The sequence below is a fragment of the Nothobranchius furzeri genome, chromosome 8, assembly GCF_043380555.1.
Source record: "Nothobranchius furzeri strain GRZ-AD chromosome 8, NfurGRZ-RIMD1, whole genome shotgun sequence".
In the NCBI taxonomy this organism is placed as follows: Eukaryota; Metazoa; Chordata; class Actinopteri; order Cyprinodontiformes; family Nothobranchiidae; genus Nothobranchius; species Nothobranchius furzeri.
Genome location: NC_091748.1, coordinates 5,199,071 through 5,217,396, shown reverse-complemented (window position 1 = coordinate 5,217,396; position 18,326 = coordinate 5,199,071).

The window sequence follows — 18,326 nt, the reverse complement described above, 5'->3', positions numbered from 1 at the left end:
AAAACAAACCTGACCTCTCTAGGATATTCAGAAGCCAAGTTATAAGCCCACAAATGTGTAACTGGACTACTTCTTTAAAGTGACACCAGGCCCGGTGACCTTTGGGACATGGTTTGACCCCCTATAGGAATGTGTTATTATCATGAAACGTTCAGATCACTTACAACTCAATAGATTCTACCTTCTTGTAACGTTTCAGCCTGATTGGACCTTGTTTTCACACAAATGGACCCAGAATGATGTGAAATTGTGCTTCGTGCAACATAATTCTGGGTGCCATTTACAAACCATAAGTGCTAATGACTCCATTCCTTTTTGTGGTTGTAGGGGCTGTTGATTGGAGTACAGTAAAACAAACCTGACCTCTCTAGGAAATTCAAAAGCCAAGTTATAAGCCCACAAATGTGTAACTGGACTACTTCTTTAAAGTGACACCAGGCCCGGTGACCTTTGGGACATGGTTTGACCCCCTATAGGAATGTGTGATCATCATGAAACGTTCAGATCACTTACAACTCAATAGATTCTACCTTCTTGTAACGTTTCAGCCTGATTGGACCTTGTTTTCACACAAATGGACCCAGAATGATGTGAAATTGTGCTTCGTGCAACATAATTCTGGGTGCCATTTACAAACCATAAGTGCTAATGACTCCATTCCTTTTTGTGGTTGTAGGGGCTGTTGATTGGAGTACACTAAAACAAACATGATCTCTCTAGGACATTCAGAGGCCAAGTTATAAGCCCACAAATGTGTAACTGGACTACTTCTTTAAATTGACGCCAGATCCGGTGACGTTTTGGACATGGTTTGACCCCCTTAGGAAAGTGCTATCATCATGAAACGTTCAGATCACCTACAACTCAATAGATTCTACCTTCCTGTGAAGTTTCAGCCTGATTGGACCTTGTTTTCACACAAATGAACCCAGAATGATATGAAATTGTGCTTAGTGCAACATAATTCTGGGTGCCATTTACAAACCATAAGTGCTAATGACTCAATTCCCTTTTGTGGTTGTAGGGCCTGTTGATTGGAGTACACTAAAACAAACCTGATCTCTCTAGGACATTCAGAAGCCAAGTTATAAGCCCACAAATGTGTAACTGGACTACTTATTTAAATTGACACCAGATCCGGTGACGTTTGGGACATGGTTTGACCCCCTTAGGAAAGTGCTATCATCATTAAACGTTCTGAACACTTACAACTCAATAGATTCTACCTTCCTGTAACGTTTCAGCCTGATTGGTTCTTGTTTTCACACAAATGAACCTAGAATGATTTGAAATTGTGCTTCGTGCAACATAATTCTGGGTGCCATTTTCAAACCATAAGTGGTAATGACTCCATTCCTTTTTGTGGTTATAGGGGCTGTTGATTGGAGTACACTAAAATAAACCTGATCTCTCTAGGACATTCAGAAGCCAAGTTATAAGCCCACAAATGTGTAACTGGACTACTTCTTTAAAGTGACACCAGATCCGGTGACCTTTGGGACATGGTTTGACCCCTTTAGGAATAAGCGATCATCATGAAACGTTCAGATCACTTACAACTCAATAGATTCTACCTTCCTGTAGCGTTTCAGCCTGATTGGACCTTGTTTTCACACAAATGGACCCAGAATGATGTTAAATTGTGCTTCGTGCAACATAATTCTGGGTGCCATTTAAAAACCATAAGTGCTAATGACTCCATTCCTTTTTGGGGTAATGGGGGCTGTTAATTGGAGTACACTAAAACAAACCTGACCTCTCTAGGATATTCAGAAGCCAAGTTATAAGCCCACAAATGTGTAACTGGACTACTTCTTTAAAGTGACACCAGGCCCGGTGACCTTTGGGACATGGTTTGACCCCCTATAGGAATGTGTTATTATCATGAAACGTTCAGATCGCTTACAACTCAATAGATTCTACCTTCTTGTAACGTTTCAGCCTGATTGGACCTTGTTTTCACACAAATGGACCCAGAATGATGTGAAATTGTGCTTCGTGCAACATAATTCTGGGTGCCATTTACAAACCATAAGTGCTAATGACTCCATTCCTTTTTGTGGTTGTAGGGGCTGTTGATTGGAGTACACTAAAACAAACCTGACCTCTCTAGGACATTCAAAAGCCAAGTTATAAGCCCACAAATGTGTAACTGGACTACTTCTTTAAAGTGACACCAGGCCCGGTGACCTTTGGGACATGGTTTGACCCCCTATAGGAATGTGCGATCATCATGAAACGTTCAGATCACTTACAACTCAATAGATTCTACCTTCTTGTAACGTTTCAGCCTGATTGGACCTTGTTTTCACACAAATGGACCCAGAATGATGTGAAATTGTGCTTCGTGCAACATAATTCTGGGTGCCATTTACAAACCATAAGTGCTAATGACTCCATTCCTTTTTGTAGTTGTAGGGGCTGTTGATTGGAGTACACTAAAACAAACATGATCTCTCTAGGACATTCAGAAGCCAAGTTATAAGCCCACAAATGTGTAACTGGACTACTTCTTTAAATTGACGCCAGATCCGGTGACGTTTTGGACATGGTTTGACCCCCTTAGGAAAGTGCTATCATCATGAAACGTTCAGATCACCTACAACTCAATAGATTCTACCTTCCTGTGAAGTTTCAGCCTGATTGGACCTTGTTTTCACACAAATGAACCCAGAATGATGTGAAATTGTGCCTAGTGCAACATAATTCTGGGTGCCATTTACAAACCATAAGTGCTAATGACTCAATTCCCTTTTGTGGTTGTAGGGCCTGTTGATTGGAGTACACTAAAACAAACCTGATCTCTCTAGGACATTCAGAAGCCAAGTTATAAGCCCACAAAGGTGTAACTGGACTACTTCTTTAAAGTGACACCAGGCCCGTTGACCTTTGGGACATGGTTTGACCCCCTATAGGAATGTGCGATCATCATGAAACGTTCAGATCACTTACAACTCAATAGATTCTCCCTTCTTGTAACGTTTCAGCCTGATTGGACTTTGTTTTCACACAAATGAACCCAGAATGATGTGAAATTGTGCTTCGTGCAACATAATTCTGGGTGCCATTTACAAACCATAAGTGCTATTGACTCCATTCTTTTTTGTGGTTGTAGGGGCTGTTGATTGGAGTACACTAAAACAAACCTGACCTCTCTAGGACATTCAGAAGCCAAGTTATAAGCCCACAAATGTGTAACTGGACTACTTATTTAAATTGACACCAGATCCGGTGACGTTTGGGACATGGTTTGACTCCCTTAGGAAAGTGCTATCATCATTAAACGTTCTGATCACTTACAACTCAATAGATTCTACCTTCCTGTAACGTTTCAGCCTGATTGGTTCTTGTTTTCACACAAATGAACCTAGAATGATTTGAAATTGTGCTTCGTGCAACATAATTCTGGGTGCCATTTTCAAACCATAAGTGGTAATGACTCCATTCCTTTTTGAGGTTGTAGGGGCTGATGATTGGAGTACACTAAAACAAACCTGATCTCTCTAGGACATTCAGAAGCCAAGTTATAAGCCCACAAATGTGTAACTGGACTACTTATTTAAATTGACACCAGATCCGGTGACCTTTGGGACATGGTTTGACCCCTTTAGGAATGCGCGATCATCATGAAACGTTCAGATCACTTACAACTCAATAGATTCTACCTTCCTGTAGCGTTTCAGCCTGATTGGACCTTGTTTTCACACAAATGGACCCAGAATGATGTAAAATTGTGGTTCGTGCAACATAATTCTGGGTGTCATTTAAAAACCATAAGAGCTAATGACTCCATTCCTTTTTGGGGCAATAGGGGCTGTTGATTGGAGTACCCTAAAACAAACCTGACCTCTCTAGGATATTCAGAAGCCAAGTTATAAGTCCACAAAGGTGTAAATGGACTACTTCTTTAAATTGACACCAGATCCGGTGACGTTTGGGACATGGTTTGACCCCCATAGGAAAGTGCTATCATCATGAAACGTTCAGATCACTTACAACTCAATAGATTCTACCTTCCTGTAACGTTTCAGCCTGATTGGACCTTGTTTTCACACAAATGAACCCAGAATGATGTGAAATTGTGCTTCGTGCAACATAATTCTGGGTGCCATTTAAAAACCATAAGTGCTAATGACTCCATTCCTTTTTGGGGTAATGGGGGCTGTTAATTGGAGTACACTAAAACAAACCTGACCTCTCTAGGATATTCAGAAGCCAAGTTATAAGCCCACAAATGTGTAACTGGACTACTTCTTTAAAGTGACACCAGGCCCGGTGACCTTTGGGACATGGTTTGACCCCCTATAGGAATGTGTTATTATCATGAAACGTTCAGATCACTTACAACTCAATAGATTCTACCTTCTTGTAACGTTTCAGCCTGATTGGACCTTGTTTTCACACAAATGGACCCAGAATGATGTGAAATTGTGCTTCGTGCAACATAATTCTGGGTGCCATTTACAAACCATAAGTGCTAATGACTCCATTCCTTTTTGTGGTTGTAGGGGCTGTTGATTGGAGTACACTAAAACAACCCTGATCTCTCTAGGACATTCAGAAGCCAAGTTATAAGCCCACAAATGTGTAACTGGACTACTTCTTTAAATTGACACCAGATCCGGTGACCTTTGGGACATGGTTTGACCCCCTTAGGAAAGTGCTATCATCATGAAACTTTCAGATCACTTACAACTTAATAGATTCTACCTTCCTGTAACGTTTCTGCTTGATTGGACCTTGTTTTCACACAAATGAACCCAGAATGATGTGAAATTGTGCTTCGTGCAACATAATTCTGGGTGCCATTTAAAAACCATAAGTGCTAATGACTCCATTCCTTTTTGGGGTAATGGGGGATGTTAATTGGAGTACTCTAAAACAAACCTGACCTCTCTAGGATATTCAGAAGCCAAGTTATAAGCCCACAAATGTGTAACTGGACTACTTCTTTAAATTGACACCAGATCCGGTGACCTTTGGGACATGGTTTGACCCCCTTAGGAAAGTGCTATCATCATGAAACGTTCAGATCACTTACAACTCAATAGATTCTACCTTCCTGTAACATTTCAGCCTAATTGGACCTTGTTTTCACACAAATGGACCCAGAATGATGTGAAATTGTGCTTCGTGCAACATAATTCTGGGTGCCATTTAAAAACCATAAGTGCTGATGACTCCATTTCTTTTTGAGGTTGTAGGGGCTGATGATTGGAGTACACTAAAACAAACCTGATCTCTCTAGGACATTCAGAAGCCAAGTTATAAGCCCACAAATGTGTAACTGGACTACTTCTTTAAAGTGACACCAGGCCCTGTGACCTTTGGGACATGGTTTTACCCGCTATAGGAAAGTGCTATCATCATGAAACGTTCAGATCACTTACAACTCAATAGATTCTACCTTCCTGTAACGTTTCAGCCTGATTGGACCTTGTTTTCACACAAATGGACCCAGAATGATGTGAAATTGTGCTTCGTGCAACATAATTCTGGGTGCCATTTAAAAACCATAAGTGCTAATGACTCCATTCCTTTTTGGGGTAATGGGGGCTGTTAATTGGAGTACACTAAAACAAACCTGACCTCTCTAGGATATTCAGAAGCCAAGTTATAAGCCCACAAATGTGTAACTGGACTACTTCTTTAAAGTGACACCAGGCCCGGTGACCTTTGGGACATGGTTTGACCCCCTATAGGAATGTGTTATTATCATGAAACGTTCAGATCACTTACAACTCAATAGATTCTACCTTCTTGTAACGTTTCAGCCTGATTGGACCTTGTTTTCACACAAATGGACCCAGAATGATGTGAAATTGTGCTTCGTGCAACATAATTCTGGGTGCCATTTACAAACCATAAGTGCTAATGACTCCATTCCTTTTTGTGGTTGTAGGGGCTGTTGATTGGAGTACACTAAAACAAACCTGACCTCTCTAGGACATTCAAAAGCCAAGTTATAAGCCCACAAATGTGTAACTGGACTACTTCTTTAAAGTGACACCAGGCCCGGTGACCTTTGGGACATGGTTTGACCCCCTATAGGAATGTGCGATCATCATGAAACGTTCAGATCACTTACAACTCAATAGATTCTACCTTCTTGTAACGTTTCAGCCTGATTGGACCTTGTTTTCACACAAATGGACCCAGAATGATGTGAAATTGTGCTTCGTGCAACATAATTCTGGGTGCCATTTACAAACCATAAGTGCTAATGACTCCATTCCTTTTTGTAGTTGTAGGGGCTGTTGATTGGAGTACACTAAAACAAACATGATCTCTCTAGGACATTCAGAAGCCAAGTTATAAGCCCACAAATGTGTAACTGGACTACTTCTTTAAATTGACGCCAGATCCGGTGACGTTTTGGACATGGTTTGACCCCCTTAGGAAAGTGCTATCATCATGAAACGTTCAGATCACCTACAACTCAATAGATTCTACCTTCCTGTGAAGTTTCAGCCTGATTGGACCTTGTTTTCACACAAATGAACCCAGAATGATGTGAAATTGTGCCTAGTGCAACATAATTCTGGGTGCCATTTACAAACCATAAGTGCTAATGACTCAATTCCCTTTTGTGGTTGTAGGGCCTGTTGATTGGAGTACACTAAAACAAACCTGATCTCTCTAGGACATTCAGAAGCCAAGTTATAAGCCCACAAAGGTGTAACTGGACTACTTCTTTAAAGTGACACCAGGCCCGTTGACCTTTGGGACATGGTTTGACCCCCTATAGGAATGTGCGATCATCATGAAACGTTCAGATCACTTACAACTCAATAGATTCTCCCTTCTTGTAACGTTTCAGCCTGATTGGACTTTGTTTTCACACAAATGAACCCAGAATGATGTGAAATTGTGCTTCGTGCAACATAATTCTGGGTGCCATTTACAAACCATAAGTGCTATTGACTCCATTCTTTTTTGTGGTTGTAGGGGCTGTTGATTGGAGTACACTAAAACAAACCTGACCTCTCTAGGACATTCAGAAGCCAAGTTATAAGCCCACAAATGTGTAACTGGACTACTTATTTAAATTGACACCAGATCCGGTGACGTTTGGGACATGGTTTGACTCCCTTAGGAAAGTGCTATCATCATTAAACGTTCTGATCACTTACAACTCAATAGATTCTACCTTCCTGTAACGTTTCAGCCTGATTGGTTCTTGTTTTCACACAAATGAACCTAGAATGATTTGAAATTGTGCTTCGTGCAACATAATTCTGGGTGCCATTTTCAAACCATAAGTGGTAATGACTCCATTCCTTTTTGAGGTTGTAGGGGCTGATGATTGGAGTACACTAAAACAAACCTGATCTCTCTAGGACATTCAGAAGCCAAGTTATAAGCCCACAAATGTGTAACTGGACTACTTATTTAAATTGACACCAGATCCGGTGACCTTTGGGACATGGTTTGACCCCTTTAGGAATGCGCGATCATCATGAAACGTTCAGATCACTTACAACTCAATAGATTCTACCTTCCTGTAGCGTTTCAGCCTGATTGGACCTTGTTTTCACACAAATGGACCCAGAATGATGTAAAATTGTGGTTCGTGCAACATAATTCTGGGTGTCATTTAAAAACCATAAGAGCTAATGACTCCATTCCTTTTTGGGGCAATAGGGGCTGTTGATTGGAGTACCCTAAAACAAACCTGACCTCTCTAGGATATTCAGAAGCCAAGTTATAAGTCCACAAAGGTGTAAATGGACTACTTCTTTAAATTGACACCAGATCCGGTGACGTTTGGGACATGGTTTGACCCCCATAGGAAAGTGCTATCATCATGAAACGTTCAGATCACTTACAACTCAATAGATTCTACCTTCCTGTAACGTTTCAGCCTGATTGGACCTTGTTTTCACACAAATGAACCCAGAATGATGTGAAATTGTGCTTCGTGCAACATAATTCTGGGTGCCATTTAAAAACCATAAGTGCTAATGACTCCATTCCTTTTTGGGGTAATGGGGGCTGTTAATTGGAGTACACTAAAACAAACCTGACCTCTCTAGGATATTCAGAAGCCAAGTTATAAGCCCACAAATGTGTAACTGGACTACTTCTTTAAAGTGACACCAGGCCCGGTGACCTTTGGGACATGGTTTGACCCCCTATAGGAATGTGTTATTATCATGAAACGTTCAGATCACTTACAACTCAATAGATTCTACCTTCTTGTAACGTTTCAGCCTGATTGGACCTTGTTTTCACACAAATGGACCCAGAATGATGTGAAATTGTGCTTCGTGCAACATAATTCTGGGTGCCATTTACAAACCATAAGTGCTAATGACTCCATTCCTTTTTGTGGTTGTAGGGGCTGTTGATTGGAGTACACTAAAACAACCCTGATCTCTCTAGGACATTCAGAAGCCAAGTTATAAGCCCACAAATGTGTAACTGGACTACTTCTTTAAATTGACACCAGATCCGGTGACCTTTGGGACATGGTTTGACCCCCTTAGGAAAGTGCTATCATCATGAAACTTTCAGATCACTTACAACTTAATAGATTCTACCTTCCTGTAACGTTTCTGCTTGATTGGACCTTGTTTTCACACAAATGAACCCAGAATGATGTGAAATTGTGCTTCGTGCAACATAATTCTGGGTGCCATTTAAAAACCATAAGTGCTAATGACTCCATTCCTTTTTGGGGTAATGGGGGATGTTAATTGGAGTACTCTAAAACAAACCTGACCTCTCTAGGATATTCAGAAGCCAAGTTATAAGCCCACAAATGTGTAACTGGACTACTTCTTTAAATTGACACCAGATCCGGTGACCTTTGGGACATGGTTTGACCCCCTTAGGAAAGTGCTATCATCATGAAACGTTCAGATCACTTACAACTCAATAGATTCTACCTTCCTGTAACATTTCAGCCTAATTGGACCTTGTTTTCACACAAATGGACCCAGAATGATGTGAAATTGTGCTTCGTGCAACATAATTCTGGGTGCCATTTAAAAACCATAAGTGCTGATGACTCCATTTCTTTTTGAGGTTGTAGGGGCTGATGATTGGAGTACACTAAAACAAACCTGATCTCTCTAGGACATTCAGAAGCCAAGTTATAAGCCCACAAATGTGTAACTGGACTACTTCTTTAAAGTGACACCAGGCCCTGTGACCTTTGGGACATGGTTTTACCCGCTATAGGAAAGTGCTATCATCATGAAACGTTCAGATCACTTACAACTCAATAGATTCTACCTTCCTGTAACGTTTCAGCCTGATTGGACCTTGTTTTCACACAAATGGACCCAGAATGATGTGAAATTGTGCTTCGTGCAACATAATTCTGGGTGCCATTTAAAAACCATAAGTGCTAATGACTCCATTCCTTTTTGGGGTAATGGGGGCTGTTAATTGGAGTACACTAAAACAAACCTGACCTCTCTAGGATATTCAGAAGCCAAGTTATAAGCCCACAAATGTGTAACTGGACTACTTCTTTAAAGTGACACCAGGCCCGGTGACCTTTGGGACATGGTTTGACCCCCTATAGGAATGTGTTATTATCATGAAACGTTCAGATCACTTACAACTCAATAGATTCTACCTTCTTGTAACGTTTCAGCCTGATTGGACCTTGTTTTCACACAAATGGACCCAGAATGATGTGAAATTGTGCTTCGTGCAACATAATTCTGGGTGCCATTTACAAACCATAAGTGCTAATGACTCCATTCCTTTTTGTGGTTGTAGGGGCTGTTGATTGGAGTACAGTAAAACAAACCTGACCTCTCTAGGAAATTCAAAAGCCAAGTTATAAGCCCACAAATGTGTAACTGGACTACTTCTTTAAAGTGACACCAGGCCCGGTGACCTTTGGGACATGGTTTGACCCCCTATAGGAATGTGTGATCATCATGAAACGTTCAGATCACTTACAACTCAATAGATTCTACCTTCTTGTAACGTTTCAGCCTGATTGGACCTTGTTTTCACACAAATGGACCCAGAATGATGTGAAATTGTGCTTCGTGCAACATAATTCTGGGTGCCATTTACAAACCATAAGTGCTAATGACTCCATTCCTTTTTGTGGCTGTAGGGGCTGTTGATTGGAGTACACTAAAACAAACATGATCTCTCTAGGACATTCAGAGGCCAAGTTATAAGCCCACAAATGTGTAACTGGACTACTTCTTTAAATTGACGCCAGATCCGGTGACGTTTTGGACATGGTTTGACCCCCTTAGGAAAGTGCTATCATCATGAAACGTTCAGATCACCTACAACTCAATAGATTCTACCTTCCTGTGAAGTTTCAGCCTGATTGGACCTTGTTTTCACACAAATGAACCCAGAATGATGTGAAATTGTGCTTAGTGCAACATAATTCTGGGTGCCATTTACAAACCATAAGTGCTAATGACTCAATTCCCTTTTGTGGTTGTAGGGCCTGTTGATTGGAGTACACTAAAACAAACCTGATCTCTCTAGGACATTCAGAAGCCAAGTTATAAGCCCACAAATGTGTAACTGGACTACTTATTTAAATTGACACCAGATCCGGTGACGTTTGGGACATGGTTTGACCCCCTTAGGAAAGTGCTATCATCATTAAACGTTCTGAACACTTACAACTCAATAGATTCTACCTTCCTGTAACGTTTCAGCCTGATTGGTTCTTGTTTTCACACAAATGAACCTAGAATGATTTGAAATTGTGCTTCGTGCAACATAATTCTGGGTGCCATTTTCAAACCATAAGTGGTAATGACTCCATTCCTTTTTGTGGTTATAGGGGCTGTTGATTGGAGTACACTAAAATAAACCTGATCTCTCTAGGACATTCAGAAGCCAAGTTATAAGCCCACAAATGTGTAACTGGACTACTTCTTTAAAGTGACACCAGATCCGGTGACCTTTGGGACATGGTTTGACCCCTTTAGGAATAAGCGATCATCATGAAACGTTCAGATCACTTACAACTCAATAGATTCTACCTTCCTGTAGCGTTTCAGCCTGATTGGACCTTGTTTTCACACAAATGGACCCAGAATGATGTTAAATTGTGCTTCGTGCAACATAATTCTGGGTGCCATTTAAAAACCATAAGTGCTAATGACTCCATTCCTTTTTGGGGTAATGGGGGCTGTTAATTGGAGTACACTAAAACAAACCTGACCTCTCTAGGATATTCAGAAGCCAAGTTATAAGCCCACAAATGTGTAACTGGACTACTTCTTTAAAGTGACACCAGGCCCGGTGACCTTTGGGACATGGTTTGACCCCCTATAGGAATGTGTTATTATCATGAAACGTTCAGATCGCTTACAACTCAATAGATTCTACCTTCTTGTAACGTTTCAGCCTGATTGGACCTTGTTTTCACACAAATGGACCCAGAATGATGTGAAATTGTGCTTCGTGCAACATAATTCTGGGTGCCATTTACAAACCATAAGTGCTAATGACTCCATTCCTTTTTGTGGTTGTAGGGGCTGTTGATTGGAGTACACTAAAACAAACCTGACCTCTCTAGGACATTCAAAAGCCAAGTTATAAGCCCACAAATGTGTAACTGGACTACTTCTTTAAAGTGACACCAGGCCCGGTGACCTTTGGGACATGGTTTGACCCCCTATAGGAATGTGCGATCATCATGAAACGTTCAGATCACTTACAACTCAATAGATTCTACCTTCTTGTAACGTTTCAGCCTGATTGGACCTTGTTTTCACACAAATGGACCCAGAATGATGTGAAATTGTGCTTCGTGCAACATAATTCTGGGTGCCATTTACAAACCATAAGTGCTAATGACTCCATTCCTTTTTGTAGTTGTAGGGGCTGTTGATTGGAGTACACTAAAACAAACATGATCTCTCTAGGACATTCAGAAGCCAAGTTATAAGCCCACAAATGTGTAACTGGACTACTTCTTTAAATTGACGCCAGATCCGGTGACGTTTTGGACATGGTTTGACCCCCTTAGGAAAGTGCTATCATCATGAAACGTTCAGATCACCTACAACTCAATAGATTCTACCTTCCTGTGAAGTTTCAGCCTGATTGGACCTTGTTTTCACACAAATGAACCCAGAATGATGTGAAATTGTGCCTAGTGCAACATAATTCTGGGTGCCATTTACAAACCATAAGTGCTAATGACTCAATTCCCTTTTGTGGTTGTAGGGCCTGTTGATTGGAGTACACTAAAACAAACCTGATCTCTCTAGGACATTCAGAAGCCAAGTTATAAGCCCACAAAGGTGTAACTGGACTACTTCTTTAAAGTGACACCAGGCCCGTTGACCTTTGGGACATGGTTTGACCCCCTATAGGAATGTGCGATCATCATGAAACGTTCAGATCACTTACAACTCAATAGATTCTCCCTTCTTGTAACGTTTCAGCCTGATTGGACTTTGTTTTCACACAAATGAACCCAGAATGATTTGAAATTGTGCTTCGTGCAACATAATTCTGGGTGCCATTTACAAACCATAAGTGCTATTGACTCCATTCTTTTTTGTGGTTGTAGGGGCTGTTGATTGGAGTACACTAAAACAAACCTGACCTCTCTAGGACATTCAGAAGCCAAGTTATAAGCCCACAAATGTGTAACTGGACTACTTATTTAAATTGACACCAGATCCGGTGACGTTTGGGACATGGTTTGACTCCCTTAGGAAAGTGCTATCATCATTAAACGTTCTGATCACTTACAACTCAATAGATTCTACCTTCCTGTAACGTTTCAGCCTGATTGGTTCTTGTTTTCACACAAATGAACCTAGAATGATTTGAAATTGTGCTTCGTGCAACATAATTCTGGGTGCCATTTTCAAACCATAAGTGGTAATGACTCCATTCCTTTTTGAGGTTGTAGGGGCTGATGATTGGAGTACACTAAAACAAACCTGATCTCTCTAGGACATTCAGAAGCCAAGTTATAAGCCCACAAATGTGTAACTGGACTACTTGTTTAAATTGACACCAGATCCGGTGACCTTTGGGACATGGTTTGACCCCTTTAGGAATGCGCGATCATCATGAAACGTTCAGATCACTTACAACTCAATAGATTCTACCTTCCTGTAGCGTTTCAGCCTGATTGGACCTTGTTTTCACACAAATGGACCCAGAATGATGTAAAATTGTGGTTCGTGCAACATAATTCTGGGTGTCATTTAAAAACCATAAGAGCTAATGACTCCATTCCTTTTTGGGGCAATAGGGGCTGTTGATTGGAGTACCCTAAAACAAACCTGACCTCTCTAGGATATTCAGAAGCCAAGTTATAAGTCCACAAAGGTGTAAATGGACTACTTCTTTAAATTGACACCAGATCCGGTGACGTTTGGGACATGGTTTGACCCCCATAGGAAAGTGCTATCATCATGAAACGTTCAGATCACTTACAACTCAATAGATTCTACCTTCCTGTAACGTTTCAGCCTGATTGGACCTTGTTTTCACACAAATGAACCCAGAATGATGTGAAATTGTGCTTCGTGCAACATAATTCTGGGTGCCATTTAAAAACCATAAGTGCTAATGACTCCATTCCTTTTTGGGGTAATGGGGGCTGTTAATTGGAGTACACTAAAACAAACCTGACCTCTCTAGGATATTCAGAAGCCAAGTTATAAGCCCACAAATGTGTAACTGGACTACTTCTTTAAAGTGACACCAGGCCCGGTGACCTTTGGGACATGGTTTGACCCCCTATAGGAATGTGTTATTATCATGAAACGTTCAGATCACTTACAACTCAATAGATTCTACCTTCTTGTAACGTTTCAGCCTGATTGGACCTTGTTTTCACACAAATGGACCCAGAATGATGTGAAATTGTGCTTCGTGCAACATAATTCTGGGTGCCATTTACAAACCATAAGTGCTAATGACTCCATTCCTTTTTGTGGTTGTAGGGGCTGTTGATTGGAGTACACTAAAACAACCCTGATCTCTCTAGGACATTCAGAAGCCAAGTTATAAGCCCACAAATGTGTAACTGGACTACTTCTTTAAATTGACACCAGATCCGGTGACCTTTGGGACATGGTTTGACCCCCTTAGGAAAGTGCTATCATCATGAAACTTTCAGATCACTTACAACTTAATAGATTCTACCTTCCTGTAACGTTTCTGCTTGATTGGACCTTGTTTTCACACAAATGAACCCAGAATGATGTGAAATTGTGCTTCGTGCAACATAATTCTGGGTGCCATTTAAAAACCATAAGTGCTAATGACTCCATTCCTTTTTGGGGTAATGGGGGATGTTAATTGGAGTACTCTAAAACAAACCTGACCTCTCTAGGATATTCAGAAGCCAAGTTATAAGCCCACAAATGTGTAACTGGACTACTTCTTTAAATTGACACCAGATCCGGTGACCTTTGGGACATGGTTTGACCCCCTTAGGAAAGTGCTATCATCATGAAACGTTCAGATCACTTACAAATCAATAGATTCTACCTTCCTGTAACATTTCAGCCTAATTGGACCTTGTTTTCACACAAATGGACCCAGAATGATGTGAAATTGTGCTTCGTGCAACATAATTCTGGGTGCCATTTAAAAACCATAAGTGCTGATGACTCCATTTATTTTTGAGGTTGTAGGGGCTGATGATTGGAGTACACTAAAACAAACCTGATCTCTCTAGGACATTCAGAAGCCAAGTTATAAGCCCACAAATGTGTAACTGGACTACTTCTTTAAAGTGACACCAGGCCCTGTGACCTTTGGGACATGGTTTTACCCGCTATAGGAAAGTGCTATCATCATGAAACGTTCAGATCACTTACAACTCAATAGATTCTAACTTCCTGTAACGTTTCAGCCTGATTGGACCTTGTTTTCACACAAATGAACCCAGAATGATGTGAAATTGTGCTTCGTGCAACATAATTCTGGCTGCCATTTAAAAACCATAAGTGCTAATGACTCCATTCATTTTTGGGGTAATGGGGGCTGTTAATTGGAGTACTCTAAAACAAACCTGACCTCTCTAGGATATTCAGAAGCCAAGTTATAACCCCTTAAATGTGTTACTGGTCTACTTCTTTAAAGTGACACCAGGCCCGGTGACCTTTGGGACATGGTTTGACCCCCTATAGGAATGTGTGATTATCATTAAATGTTCAGATCACTTACAACTCAATAGATTCTACGTTCTTGTAACGTTTCAGCCTGATTGGACCTTGTTTTCACACAAATGGACCCAGAATGATGTGAAATTGTGCTTCGTTCAACATAATTCTGGGTGCCATTTACAAACCATAGGTGCTAATGACTCCATTCCTTTTTGTCGTTGTAGGGGCTGTTCATTGGAGTACACTAAAACAAACCTGACCTCTCTAGGACATTCAGAAGCCAAGTTATAAACCCACAAAGGTGTAACTGAACTACTTATTTAAAGTGACACAAGGCCCGGTGACCTTTGGGAGATGGTTTTACCCCCTATAAGAATGTGCGATCATCATGAAACGTTCAGATCACTTACAACTCAATAGATTCTACCTTCTTGTAACGTTTCAGCCTGATTGGACCTTGTTTTCACACAAATGAACCCAGAATGATGTGAAATTGTGCTTCGTGCAACATAATTCTGGGTGTCATTTAAAAACCATAAGTGCTAATGATTCCATTCCTTTTTGGGGTAATGGGGCTGTTAATTGGAGTACTCTAAAACAAACCTGACCTCTCTAGGATATTCAGAAGCCAAGTTATAAGCCCACAAAGGTGTAACTGGACTACTTCTTTAAAGTGACACCAGGCCCGGTGACCTTTGGGACATGGTTTGACCCCCTATAGGAATGTGCGATCATCATGAAACGTTCAGATCACTTACAACTCAATAGATTCTCCCTTCTTGTAACGTTTCAGCCTGATTGGACTTTGTTTTCACACAAATGAACCCAGAATGATGTGAAATTGTGCTTCGTGCAACATAATTCTGGGTGCCATTTAAAAACCATAAGTGCTGATGACTCCATTTCTTTTTGAGGTTGTAGGGGCTGATGATTGGAGTACACTAAAACAAACCTGATCTCTCTAGGACATTCAGAAGCCAAGTTATAAGCCCACAAAGGTGTAACTGGACTACTTCTTTAAAGTGACACCAGGCCCGTTGACCTTTGGGACATGGTTTGACCCCCTATAGGAATGTGCGATCATCATGAAACAATCAGATCACTTACAACTCAATAGATTCTCCCTTCTTGTAACGTTTCAGCCTGATTGGACTTTGTTTTCACACAAATGGACCCAGAATGATGTGAAATTGTGCTTCGTGCAACATAATTCTGGGTGCCATTTACAAACCATAAGTGCTATTGACTCCATTCCTTTTTGTGGTTGTAGGGGCTGTTGATTGGAGTACACTAAAATAAACCTGACCTCTCTAGGACATTCAGAAGCCAAGTTATAAGCCCACAAATGTGTAACTGGACTACTTATTTAAATTGACACCAGATCCGGTGACGTTTGGGACATGGTTTGACCCCCTTAGGAAAGTGCTATCATCATTAAACGTTCTGATCACTTACAACTCAATAGATTCTACCTTCCTGTAACGTTTCAGCCTGATTGGTTCTTGTTTTCACACAAATGAACCTAGAATGATTTGAAATTGTGCTTCGTGCAACATAATTCTGGGTGCCATTTTCAAACCATAAGTGCTATTGACTCCTTTCCTTTTTGTGGTTGTAGGGGCTGTTGATTGGAGTACACTAAAACAAACCTGATCTCTCTAGGACATTCAGAAGCCAAGTTATAAGCCCACAAATGTGTAACTGGACTACTTCTTTAAAGTGACACCAGATCCGGTGACCTTTGGGACATGGTTTGACCCCTATAGGAATGCGCGATCATCATGAAACGTTCAGATCACTTACAACTCAATAGATTCTACCTTCCTGTAGCGTTTCAGCCTGATTGGACCTTGTTTTCACACAAATGGACCCAGAATGATGTAAAATTGTGGTTCGTGCAACATAATTCATGGTGTCATTTAAAAACCATAAGAGCTAATGACTCCATTCCTTTTTGGGGCAATAGGGGCTGTTGATTGGAGTACCCTAAAACAAACCTGACCTCTCTAGGATATTCAGAAGCCAAGTTATAAGCCCACAAAGGTGTAAATGGACTACTTCTTTAAATTGACACCAGATCCGGTGACGTTTGGGACATGGTTCGACCCCCATAGGAAAGTGCTATCATCATGAAACGTTCAGATCACTTACAACTCAATAGATTCTACCTTCCTGTAAAGTTTCAGCCTGATTGGACCTTGTTTTCACACAAATGAACCCAGAATGATGTGAAATTGTGCTTCGTGCAACATAATTCTGGGTGCCATTTAAAAACCATAAGTGCTAATGACTCCATTCCTTTTTGTGGTAATGGGGGCTGTTAATTGGAGTACTCTAAAACAAACCTGACCTCTCTAGGATATTCAGAAGCCAAGTTATAAGCCCACAAAGGTGTAACTGGACTACTTCTTTAAAGTGACACCAGGCCCGGTGACCTTTGGGACATGGTTTGACCCCCTATAGGAATGTGTAATCATCATGAAACGTTCATATCACTTACAACTCAATAGATTCTACCTTCTTGTAACGTTTCAGCCTGATTGGACCTTGTTTTCACACAAATGGACCCAGAATGATGTGAAATTGTGCTTCGTGCAACATAATTCTGGGTGCCATTTACAAACCATAAGTGCTAATGACTCCATTCCTTTTTGTGGTTGTAGGGGCTGTTGATTGGAGTACACTAAAACAACCCTGATCTCTCTAGGACATTCAGAAGCCAAGTTATAAGCCCACAAATGTGTAACTGGACTACTTCTTTAAATTGACACCAGATCCGGTGACCTTTGGGACATGGTTTGACCCCCTTAGGAAAGTGCTATCATCATGAAACTTTCAGATCACTTACAACTCAATAGATTCTACCTTCCTGTAACGTTTCTGCCTGATTGGACCTTGTTTTCACACAAATGAACCCAGAATGATGTGAAATTGTGCTTCGTGCAACATAATTCTGGGTGCCATTTAAAAACCATAAGTGCTAATGACTCCATTCCTTTTTGGGGTAATGGGGGCTGTTAATTGGAGTACTCTAAAACAAACCTGACCTCTCTAGGATATTCAGAAGCCAAGTTATAAGCCCACAAATGTGTAACAGGACTACTTCTTTAAATTGACACCAGATCCGGTGACATTTGGGACATGGTTTGACCCCGTTAGGAAAGTGCTATCATCATGAAACGTTCAGATCACTTACAACTCAATAGATTCTACCTTCCTGTAACATTTCAGCCTAATTGG